The 12,520-nt window shown below is 39.7% G+C and overlaps 1 protein-coding gene across 6 annotated transcripts in view; it reads left to right on the top strand.

Annotated features, from left to right (window-relative positions):
* Positions 1-12,520, top strand: part of ZMYM6 (zinc finger MYM-type containing 6) — a 119,421-nt gene that overhangs the window by 59,630 nt on the left and 47,271 nt on the right. For all 6 annotated transcript variants that reach the window (XM_045035519.1, XM_019836626.2, XM_045035522.1 and 3 more), the window contains exon 4: positions 6,623-6,725. The gene's annotated coding sequence lies outside the window, so the exon portion shown is untranslated. The remainder of the gene's footprint in view (positions 1-6,622; positions 6,726-12,520) is intronic.

Raw genomic sequence — 12,520 nt, 5'->3', positions numbered from 1 at the left:
GGGTTCAGGCTTTTTCCATTTGCGGGTGGTCTTAGTATATTAAGATGATCCCAAATGAGTGTGTAAAAATCATGGTTTATTTTATTTTTAAAAATTTAAACCAAGTTTGTTAACATATAGTGTAGTAATGGTTTCAGGAGTAGAATTTAGAGATTCATTACTTACATATAACACCCAGTGCTCACCCCAACAAGTGCCCTCCTTAGTGTCCGTCACCCATTTAGCCCATCCCTGCACTCAAGTACCCTTCACCTCTCCTCAGTTTGTTCTCTATATTTCAGAGTCTCTTATGGTTTGCTTCTCCGTTTTTATATTATTTTCCCTTCCCTTTCTCTATGTTCATCTGTTTTGTTTCTTAAGTTCCACATGAGTGAAATCATATATTTGTCGTTCTCTGACTTATTTTACTTAGCATAAGACATTCTAATTCCATCCATGTTGTTGCAAATGGTAAGATTCCATTCTTTTTGATTGCCGAGTAATATTCCATTGTATATATATTCATGGTATATTTTATTTGAAAGCTTTTTAAGTGTTTATTTTTGAGAGAGAGAGAGAGAAAGAGTGCGAGTGGGGGAGTGGGAGGGGCAGAGAGAAAGGGAGACACAAAATCTGAAGCAGGCTCCAGGCTCTGAGATGTCAGCACAGAGCCTGATGCAGGGCTCAAACTCAAGGACCTTGAGATTATGACCTGATCTGAAGTTGGATTCTTAATCAACTGAGCCACCTAGGCACCCCATTCATGGTATATTTTAAATGCTACTTAACAAATTAACATTTTCAACACCTAAAAGAGTATAGTATCGAATAATTGTGCTATTCCTAAAATCATAATAGGATTATAAAAGATATATAGAGTTGAATGATGAATTTATTGCAATCTTGTCTTTGACCATGCTTCCTGAGATATTATCAAAAGTCTATGTCCAGGTCAAAAGGTCCTCCTGACCCCTGCTGCTATGATCCCTAAATGTCCTCTGCAGTTAACCTTAAATTCAGACCCTTTGGTGATTCTGAATATTACATTGGTAACTGAAGTTAGTTTCTCCAAGTTATTCTTATGTTCCTAATATAATATCTAGTAATTATGTATATCATTTTATTATTTGTTCTCTGTTCCCTTTCCTTGCCTTCTTTTGGCTAATTTGAACATTTTCTAGTATTCCATTTTAACTATTTAATTTTTTTTAACGTTTATTTATTTTTGAGACAGAGAGAGACAGAGCATGAATGGGGGAGGGTCAGAGAGAGGGAGACACAGAATCTGAAACAGGCTCCAGGCTCTGAGCTGTCAGCACAGAGCCTGACGCGGGGCTCGAACTCACGGACCGCGAGATCATGACCTGAGCCGAAGTCGGCCGCTTAACCGACTGAGCCACCCAGGCGCCCCCCATTTTAACTATTTATGACCATATATCTTTGTATAATTTTTTTTAGTGGTTGCTCTAGTGACTGCAATAATCATAATTAACTTTTTATAGTCCACTTAGAATTAGTATTTTACCACTTCAAGTAAAATGTAGAAATATTATCCCTAAATAAATCTGTTTATCCTCTCTCTACCCTTTTGTTATAGTCATTTTATGTATTAGAATTCTAAACCCCATCAGCCAGTGTTAATAATTTTTGCTGTCAACCAGAAAATATTTTATTTATTTATTTATTTTTGAGACAGAGAGTGAGAGCAGGGGAGGGGCATGAGAGGGAGGGGGAGACAGAATCAATCCCAAGCAGTCTCTGCACTGACAGCACAGAGCCTGATGCGGGGCTTGAACTCATGACCTGTGAGGTCATGACCTGAGCCAAAACCAAGAGCAGGACTCTTAACTGACTGAACCACCCAGGCACCCCAACCAACAAATATTTTTAAAACAACTCCAGAGGAGAATAGTCTATTACGTTTACTCATATATTTACCACTTCTGTTCTTTGATTCTTGATGTTCCCATTTCCTTCAGGTATCATTCCCCTGTCTGAAGAACTTCCTTTAGCAATTCTTTTAGAGCAGGACTGTTGCCAAGAAATTCTTTTTGTTTTTCTTCTCTAATAATGTCTTTATTTTACCTCCACTCCTGAAGGATATTTTCACTGGATACAGAGTGTGTTTTTTGATAGGGTGGGAGAAAAAAAATCCCAGTGAGGTGGTGACCATCAAATGACCATCACTGACCTAATCATAGTACCTGAGAGGTGGAGGACTCTGATTCCAGTCTAAGTCATATAATACTAATTTTGACACCTTCCCTCCCTGGTCCATCCATTTGTGATGTCCAACTCTTGGACAAATTATGTAAGCCAGTAGATTCTCTTTGTACTTAACCTACTTTGATTTGGTTTTCTATCTCTTGCAGCCAAAAGTCCTATCTAGTAAATGTACTCATGAGCAATTGCTGTCAACAAATGTGTTTTATTTTCTAAGTTAACATAAGTTTATCTAAGCAAGATAAAGCAATTGGTCTATAAGATGTGTAGACTCTTGTTTCTCATAAATGAATGACTCGTGCAAGTAAAAAATATCAATGAGAGATAAGCCCTAGGTTTTGTGTAACAGCTTCAGGAGAACTGGAGCACTGAGTGCACATCCCTGCTCCTGGTAATAGGATTGAGAAAAGAAAACACTATAAGAAAGATTGATTCCTGGTCCCAGGTGAGGATTTCCATTGAGTGTGCAAATTGCTTGTTCACGAGGCAGTTATCTAATTTCTGAGACATTGATTTGTATTGTATACTTTCCCTCCCTTGCATCTTTGTCAGAGAGATTTTGGTAGGAGCCAACGCAGAAGCTGTTGGAAGTCAAGAGCTGTCTTATGTTTTATAAAAATTCAACCCGACTGAAAAGATTATGAAAGTATCCAGGGAGTATGTGTATGTATGAGTGTGTGTGTGTGTGTGTGTGTGTGTGTGTGTGTGTGTGTGTGTAGGAGACAGGGAAGTGTCTTAGAGAAAACCAAGGAAGAAAAGGTTTCAGAAGGCTAGGAAGAGGGTGAAGGTCTATAGTGTGATTTGAAGAACGTGTACCATGTTCTTTAACAGCGCTGTGGGGAGACGACTGGACCCTGAACATAAGGAGTTTTGTCCTTGCTGAAGATGCACGTGCCAAAGCCACTTGTCCTGTGGAGAACATGCAGATTGGGGCAGTGGCTGTCTCCAATAACCAATCTGGACTACTGAGCCAATCGTTGCAGAGCTTCCTTGATGCTTCAAGGTGGGGGGGGGGGGGGGGCCCAGAACTATGCAGACCTCTGGTGGCCTTCTCGAGAATGCCAATAATGACTGAGATTAAATTTTCTGCCAGTGTTGCAGTGTGAGGCTTCAGATTTGGAAGAAAATAAATATTATTTTCTCCATACCTGAATATGCCCTAAAAATCATCGCTGTTACTTCTGGATGAAGCATCAGAACCCAACTTAATTCCTTGACTTACCTCTTTTGAATAAACAGCTTAAGAGAGAGGCCCAACAGCAGTCAAGCCATAGTCCTAAAATTCCCCAGGATCTCATTGATAATCAGTGGCAATCAAACCCTTAGGAAAACACCTGGATATTAAGAGTATTCTGGGGTGCCTAGGTGGCTCAGTCGGTTGACTTCGGCTCAGGTCGTGATCTCACAGCTCGTAAGTTCGAGCCCTGCTTTGGGCTCTGTGCTGACAGCTCAGAGCCTGGAGCCTGCTTCCAATTCTGTGTCTCCTTCTCTCTCTGCCCTTCCCCCACTGGTGCTCTGTCTCTCTGTCTTTCTGTCTTTCTCTCAAAAATAAATGCTTAAAAAAAAAAGAGTATTCTGCTTTGTGTCCAAGAATAGGAGTTCAGAAAGAATGAGAATTAATCCCACAACTTTAGTCTTTGAATTCTATACCATCCAAAAGCCTTCTTATATATCCTCCCCCCCCCCAACCATAGCCTGTATCACTTTTATAATGGAAAAAAAGCTCCATAAATTTCAAAGAATGATGCAAAATCGTAGTATGAGATTTAACTAGATAGTTAGTACACAGCTAATTGCCAATAACAAGAATAAGAATGAGTCAATTCTGTTTGTCTCCTTAATCAGCCCTTTTCCCTCTTCATCAAGGTTCTTTATGCTGAAGAAAAAATTTAAAAAGCACCCAAATTAAGTGTAACATCCTGTCTCAGGACAACTATTTGAAATATATATACTTTTTCCCCCTGGTTATCAAACACACGAAATGAAACTTTCTGTGTAGGTCTTTCTCTGCATCTCTGCCTGACATGCACCTTCTCTGTTTCTGAAACTATACGTCTTTGTCTCTTTTCAGCCCATCTCCTAGTACTTAACACAATACTGGGTAGGGAGTCACTTGATACATGTTTGTTTGATGAATGGATGGGTGAATGTATCCTTTCTCTTTCAGAATATCTTTGTTTCTATTTCTCACTGTTACATCCTAGGGGATGGTGGCATTATTCTAAGAGATAGGGAATACAAGAGGGGGAGGGGAGCTGTTGAAAGGGTGGGGCACTGGGGCAAATAATGGGTTCAGTTTTAGATATGTTGAGTCTGAAACACCATGAAATACCCAAAGATAAATATTTAATAGGCAGTTGAATAAACAGTTCAGAAGAAATATCTCGGAAAGAGTTGTAGTTTTGCAAGTTACCATACAGAGTTGATGATTATAGCCACAGAAGTGGGTGGTTGAGAGTACACTCATTGTGGGTAGAGTGAGGTGAAAAGGCCAAAGACAGAAACCTTAAGGAACACTGATAATTAACAAATTAGTGTAGCTATAGGAACACAAGAAAGGAACTAAGAAGAAATGGCTAAGGCCATATGAGGCAAACTCGGAGAATATGGTATCACAAAGCCACGTGAAGAGAGGATTTAAGAGAGGATGAGGTCAATAGCAGCAATGCCATTGACTGCTGAAATAAGGACTGATAAATAGCCATAGGATTTAGCAACAAAGTCATTAGTGAATTTGCCAAGAGTGGTTTCTGTGGAAGGCAGAAGCCAGATAGCAGTGGATTGAGGAGTGGCTGTGATAGGAAGAAGGGAAAACGAGTGTAGTCAGCTCTTCTAAGAGGTATGTGGCTGTGACAAAGATAAGGTAGTAGCTGGAGAGACACTCTCTCCTTTGTAATTGGAGGAAAGAAAGAATGGTAGGTTTAATTGCAGAAAACTGTTCATTTTGTGCCAGGAACTGAGGAAGTTCTTATTTGATTGTATAGTATTTTCTCTATGAGAATAAGAGGTTATGTCACCTGCTGTGAGTGAAGTTTTGGGTCAGAGATTTGAAGAGAAAGGAGAAACTGAATAGTCTTTGTGAAGAATGGAAGAGAAAACTGACAAAAGAGCCATGGGAGGATTTCTAGACATACCATCAGCCCAGTTGAGGCTGAGAACCCTGAGAATTTATATTTGTGCCAGTTTGGTAGACTCTATGACTTTTATCAACAATAATAAGCAGCACAGGTGTGGGCATGGAGAAGTTGATTTAGGGTTTTTCCAGGTCGAAATGAGATAAGGTCCATAGAAGAGAGTGGAGGATATCGGCAAGTGACTAGTAGAAAACATAAAAGGAAGAGAAGACAGCAAAAGGTGAATAAATAGAATGAAAGTAGACTGATGGAGGAACCAGAGGTCTTTATAAAATAGAAGGGTAGCTTTAGAGGGAGAAATTGAGTGAGAAAAAATAGGGTGTGGTCAGAAAGTGGGATATCTGAATATATTATTTCCGAGGAGGAGCAATTTTAGGCAAAGGACTCAAGATGTGTCATTGGAGTGGGGAGGTGCAGGTAGAAAGGGGAAAAGTTTGGTGAAATTGAGAAGCTAAATAAACTGAGAGACCAAGGTATTAGAAGTGTGCATGGGAAAGGTGAATACGTGGCAGAAGAGGAAAACGGAGCCAGGAGCTAAATTCTTCAATGAATGTTAAAGAGTGACTAGGAGATAAGTAGATGCCAGTAATAAGGAGGGGTACTCAAGGCCTGATGAAATGAGCTTTAAAGGAACATGAATTTTTACGTAAGAGTAGCAAAGAGGGGCATAGGGGGTATAGACCCAACTTTAAATCCTAAGGCAGATGGGGGGTGCCCGGCTGGTTCAGTCAGTGGAGCATGAGACTCTTGATCTCGGGGTTCTGAGTTTAAACCCCATATTCAATGTAAAGATTACTTTAAAACCTTAAAAAAAATCCAAAGGCAGATGGTATAGGAGACTGAGCATCCTCCGATTTAGAGAGCTGCAAGTGAAGTAATTATCATTAGAAATAAACACAGCCTGGAGACCACAGAGGAGCACATTGAAATGAAAGGGGTGGGGGGGGAGGAATTGGATCCACACATATTTTCAGATCCAAATGCTAACTCTATCACTTACAACCTTGGCAGAAGCTGGGGAAGCTGTTTAACTAATTTTTGAGACCTCTAATTTGTTTGTAATCACCATTTCCCTGGCAATATGATCTTTTGATATCTATAATAAAGTGAGGAGACCATCTCTCTTCACTTTTGTGTTGCACTGTAATGTGTGTGTGAGGGGGTGCTGAAGTAGGGTTAATATTGGTCAGAAATTTTTGCAAAAACTGATGTTTCAAGTTTTGAGTTTTGTTCTTTTTTGTGTCTTCTTGAGACCTCATTCTTCCCCTGTCTTTCCCTTTCCCTAGACGTGACACCATTTGAGCCGAGGCTGAATCAAATCCAAGTGACAGACACTGTATTCTGTCCAGTCACCGATCCACTGTCCCTGAGGCTTCATTACTGCACCAGGTTTGTCCTGATGGCTTATTTTTTCCTTTCACATCAGTTCTCTCTTAGAAGTCCCTTAGAAAACAGACTTCTTGGCTGTCCTATCAATTAGGTAGGCCTGGAGAATATGTCTAGATCCTAGCCATGGGGCCATTTTGGGCTTAATCTGGTTTCCCCACATTATGAAAAATCTTTGGAATTAGAACTGATGTGAGGTTTCCATGATACTTGGTTACAAACATCTAGCCAATTTCATCGTATTCTATTATGCCTGGTAAGTAATAGATGCACAGGTTAGGTTAACTTCTCTTTCTTCTTTGGTCCAAGTATCACTTCTGTAATAATCACCACACTGTAGGCTAATTATCTGTTTGGTTGTGTGTGTCTCTCTCAGAAAGTGTATGTGCCACAGTTTTCCAAATTCTTTCAACCAACCCCTTATTCAAGTCTCCCATTTGTTACTTCCCCTTCTTCGTGAGGAGTATTAGTAAAAACACATTATCTACTTTGTGCCTTATGATTCAGTATTTTTCATGTCCAGGGGGCTTTTTTGCTTGGAGAATACTCACAGCTTGTTTGTTGTTTAATGCCCAATTGCCAAAATCCTATTTCTAGTAAATAAAATGTTGAAATAGTTTTTCTTGATCACTAAACCAGAATACACATTTGATTAATTCTCTGAAACAATTTAAGCTGGAATTACAAATTTAATATGGTTGATACTTTTGAATATCTCATAGGCGTTAAATATCAGCAAACTGTGCACAAACACAAAGATGACAAAATCGACTACACTTGTATCAATTAGGTAGGCCTGGATTGAATATTCAATGCCATAGGTTGACTACTACTGTATTATTTTTGTACCACTTTTATATCTCTTAAGATTATATTTACTTTCATATTTTCTTAAGGTTTCAGTAATAGCATTTTGATTATTTTCTGGGATTTCAGAAATTTTACCAAATCAAATAGAAAAAGAAATACAATTTTAAATCAGTTGAGGTTCCAGGATCTGTGATATCAACTAATTCTTTCTTGGTTGGGACATAAGACCTAGTTTTGTTGTCCAAGGTAATTAAGACCATTTATTTAAAACCCTTTTGTAATAGTAAAAGTTTTAAAATACCATAGGACTTATAATCCTCTGTCTTCCTTATGGTTTTTAAATTTTTAAACTTAGTGTCTATTTTGGAAATTATGTAAGCTCTAAGGTTTGCATGACCAATAGCCATCTTGCTATTATATGACATTGATCTGCTTAGGAACTTATGTATTTCTTATCAGTATCTTATTATAATTACTAGAGCCATTTTGTTGTTTTATCTCCTGAAAGATAGAATATTGATTTACCCTTCTCATTCTTAGAATATCTGTTGAACTCTATTTTTACTTGCTTTTTGTAAATGTGGTGCTGAATAACTGACAGACTCACCTTCTATCTGGTCGTGATAATTTTACAAAATTACTAGTGTTGATGACTCCTTCCTCCTACCTTTTGGTTCATTTTTATCTGCTTGTTCATATGTAAATCATAGATATAGGTAAATTATATGTGGATATATTTAAGTCAACATACCTTTTACAGAAGAAAAAAATATATGTGCAGCCACACCTGTACATGCAAAGACATACACATTACTAATCATTAAACATATATTGTATTCATCCTTTATTGTATTAAAATTTTTTTGTTTACTTAAAGCTATTTTTTTGTTTACTTTTCCCATTTGAGTCTTAGTATGAATGCATAGCCTTTGTAGATTTTACTTATTCCAATTTTCTCTAATTATGACATTTTAAATTATTTATATTAAATTATTTAAATTTAAATTTAATTATTACAACTTCACCACTGGGTACATCTCTAAGTGTTGTCCTTTTAGCTCCACCCCTGACATCCTTGAAACATCCCTCCTTTCTTGCCATAAGAGAATGTTCTGAAGTCATACTATTTTTTCCCCTGCCCCATATAATCAGCCACTTTGCAATGAATTCCAGATAATTTTGGTGGATAAAACTACTAAAGATCAAATTTAGGTGTTAGGGATATACATGAGAGTAAATGTGGAGTCAAAATATTAGAGCTGCTATGTCTTTTAGTAGTGACAAACCTGGAAAAAAAAAACAAACAAGGTCGTGAAGTTGCAATGCTATTTTCCATTTTAACATGTTATGTTACTTAATCATACTTTTCTTAGACTACATGGTTCCATTGAGCACTAATGCTTTCCCATGTATTGACAGGCATCATCTTGTTCTATGAATTATTTGCCCTTCTGAGAGTCAGGGAGGCCCTTAGGAATTGGAGGGCTGTTGCTCTCAATAGAAATCCTTGGACATCTATATATGTTTTAGTTATTGCATCTGAGTCATGAACAATTAAAGCTGAAAAAACCTTTAGAGACTTTCTTGTGTAACATAGGCAGATTACAGATATACTGGACATTTGTCATTTTTGGCTGTCTAGCATCCAACTCTCCCCCTGTTTCTAAGCATCCTGATCTCCCTTTTAGGAAAATTCTCCATTGTAAGTAAAGACAATTCCCTTGTCTGCTTCCTCTCACAGTGGAATAGAAAGGGATTGATTCTTTCTGTATTTCTTTCCTGATTTGGCCTGTAGCTTAGTAACCTAAGCTATGCCAATCAGATGATCATTCTCAGAACTTTGAATCTTGTTCAAGGGATGTTGTGAGAGAGGCTTTCATATGTTCATCAAACCCCATTTTCTTATCCTCCTGGGCATACAAATATACTACATTTTTCTTGCAGTCGGGTGCAGGCATGTGACTTGATTTCTGGACAATGGAACATAGAAACAATGGCCAACATCTAGACCTGACCTATATAAACCTCCCTCATGTGATCTTTGCCCTTCCCCAACCATTGGCTGAATGGAGAAGACTCCACAGACATAGAAGAGGATAGAGCCACAGAATGTAAAGATTATGGGTCCCTGAGACAATGCCTGGAGGACAGCTGCCCAGAAAAGCCACTAGAACAGGAGTACCCATGTTGGACTATTGTGTGAGACAGAAACAAATGTTCACATTGTAGAACCTCTGTAATTTGGGAGTTTATCTTAGCAATTAGCTTACCCAGACTAAAAGACCAATTGTTTGGCATAAAGTTTATTTTAGCAATTATCAGTGACTTGGATCAAGCTATTCTTGCTGACAGATTTTGGGATTCTGTTCTGTTCATTGTCTAAACCTTTTCTTAGATTTTCTCATCATTCTCAAGGCCACCATATTTTCCCTTTTTGGCTTAAAACAACCAGACCTGGGGTGGTTGGCTGGCTCAGTCGGTAAAGCATGTGACTCTTGATATTAGGGTTGTGAGTTCAAACCCCATGGAGCCTACTCAAAAAGAGGAAGGAGAAGGAGAAGAAGAGGAGGTGGAGTACACTTAATTGATGAGCATGGAACTGTTGACTCACGATATTGTACACCTGAAACTAATATAACACTGTACATTAACTACATTAGAAAACCAGTCAGAACATAGATGGGCTCTGCGCTGAAGGTGCGGAGCCTGCTTGGGATTCTCTGTTTCCCTCTCTCTCTGCCCTTCCCTGACCTGTACTTTCTCTCTCAAAATAAATAAATAAACTTAAAAAAAAAAAAAGAACATAGACTCCTTCATCAGCTAAAAAATCAAGGTTTTAAATGGTAAGTGTTTTGCTCTAGGGCACAATTCATAAGTGGCATGTCTAGGATTACTAACTTGACTTTGTATCTCCTGATTCAGCATTCTTTCTGTGTACTCTTGGGAGATTCAAGGGGGCCAAACAATTAGCATTCCTCTTCCCCACTAACTTCTAAACCAATTGAGAAATAAGACTTAGGAAATGGTAAATAAAGGTACACATCACCTTCATTACTGGGAAAAAGGCTAGGTTGGAGGATAAAGACTCCCCACATGGCAGGCCTGCCCCTGTGATACTTAAGGCAGAGAAGAGCCAAGGAAAACTAGTTTCCTGTTGACAACTTGCTTCCATGTAGAAAGAAAAGCCCAAACTGCATAGTTTGTCCTTTCAAACTCTCTATTTAGACAAGTCACTACCTCAACTGACAAAGAACGACAGAGCAAATAGAAGTCAGTACTTCACTGTTAATGACTGACCCTTTGTATAAAATGTGGGAAATAAAATATATATCTTATCTATCAAAATAGATATTTTGGCTGCTAGAGATATTTTACTTCTTTTTTTATTTTTAAAAATATTTAACGTTTTATTTATTTTTGAGAGAGAGAGAGAGAGAGAGAGAGCGCGCACGCGCACGGGGGAGGGGCAGAGAGAGGGAGACACAGAATCCGAAGCAGGCTCCAGGCTCTGAGCTGTCAGCACAGAGCCCAACACGGGGCTCAAACCCATGAACTGTGAGATCATGACCTGAGCTGATGTCAGACACTTAACTGACTGAGCCACCCAGGCACCCCAAGATATTTTACTTCTGATAATGTATTATTGTATAAAACACTGAAACAAAGTCCTCTAATATTCTACCTATCATAGATAAGTGTTAACAGTTCAGTCTTTTCTTATGACTATGCTAAAATTGAGATTTATAGTATCAAAGGATTAATCTGTGTGAAGCCCCCTGTGTAGTGCCTGGTACAGAAGGAATTCATTTGCTTCCTTTCTTTCTTCTTTCTTAATGCCCCAGAGCTTTCTCTAGTCTGAGAATCTCTGACGGGTTGAGCTGAGCTGATGTAACCATAGAGTCCAAGATGTGCCCTGGCTTCCAGAGTGCTGGCACACGTGTGCCTGCCAGAACTGCCAGAGAGCAGTAGTTAGGAACCTAAGCCCATGGCGGGGACCCTTGGGGCAAGAGCTGCTCAGCCAGGCCAGGCCCATGGCCTTTCCTATTCTCTGGTCCAGGGATGTAGACCCTCACCAGAACCAGAGCTTAGGGCTGCCTCCTGGGTTAGCACACTGTCCTGTAAAGCTCTCTGTGTGGGCTGGAGGGCCTGTGCCCTCCTTCTGAGCCGCTCCCAGAGGGGAGTCAGACACAGGGCTGGGCTTCACAGGGTACTTGGCGTGCTGCTGCATTCACGTGGTGGCACCTCCCACCTTGGCTCTGCCTGTAACTCTGTGAGATACTGACCCCAGCCTTGGAGATGTCTAAGCCTGTTTCTCTCCTCTCTGGATTTCCAGGCTTAACAGGAGAAAAGACAGTGAGGAGCTAGGGACACAGTTGGAGAGTGTGTGGTAGAGGAGGCAGCACTGACTGCAGGCTTCCTCAGCCTGACTCTGCCTCTAATTCAGCTCAGATGTTTCTTCCTTCCTCCAGGGAGTCTTTCCTGAAAGCCACCTCTCTTCCTCCTCGACCTGGTTAATCACTCCTAATTCCTTTTTTTTTTTTTTTTTTTTGAGACAGAGAGAGAGCATGAGAGAGTGTTCATTTGCTCACTTAACCGACTGAGCCACCCAGGCACCCCTAAGCATCCAACTCTGGATTTTAGCTCAGGTCACGATCTCACAGTTCGTGGGATCAAGCCTGGTGTCAGGCTCTGCACTAACAGTGTGGAGCCTGCCTGGGATTCTCTCTCACCCTCTGTCTCTGCTCCTCCCCTGCTCATGCTCTTTCTCCCTCTTAAAATAAACATTTTTTTAAAAGATAAAATTTAACTCATCCATTTCTATGTCTCTAGTGCTTAGCACCAGCTCTGGCTCAATAATAATTGATAGCTTTAGTCATGGTGATTGAGAAAAGGAAAGGAAGTACCCAGGAGCTGAATTATGTAAGTGGGAATGAGGACAGAAGAGGGAGAAGGAGAAGGCCTTCCTAGGACCTAGCCAGGGTTTATGA

Source organism: Felis catus, chromosome C1 (assembly GCF_018350175.1).
Source record: "Felis catus isolate Fca126 chromosome C1, F.catus_Fca126_mat1.0, whole genome shotgun sequence".
Classification (NCBI taxonomy): Eukaryota; Metazoa; Chordata; class Mammalia; order Carnivora; family Felidae; genus Felis; species Felis catus.
This window is presented reverse-complemented; position numbering and strand designations above follow the sequence as displayed.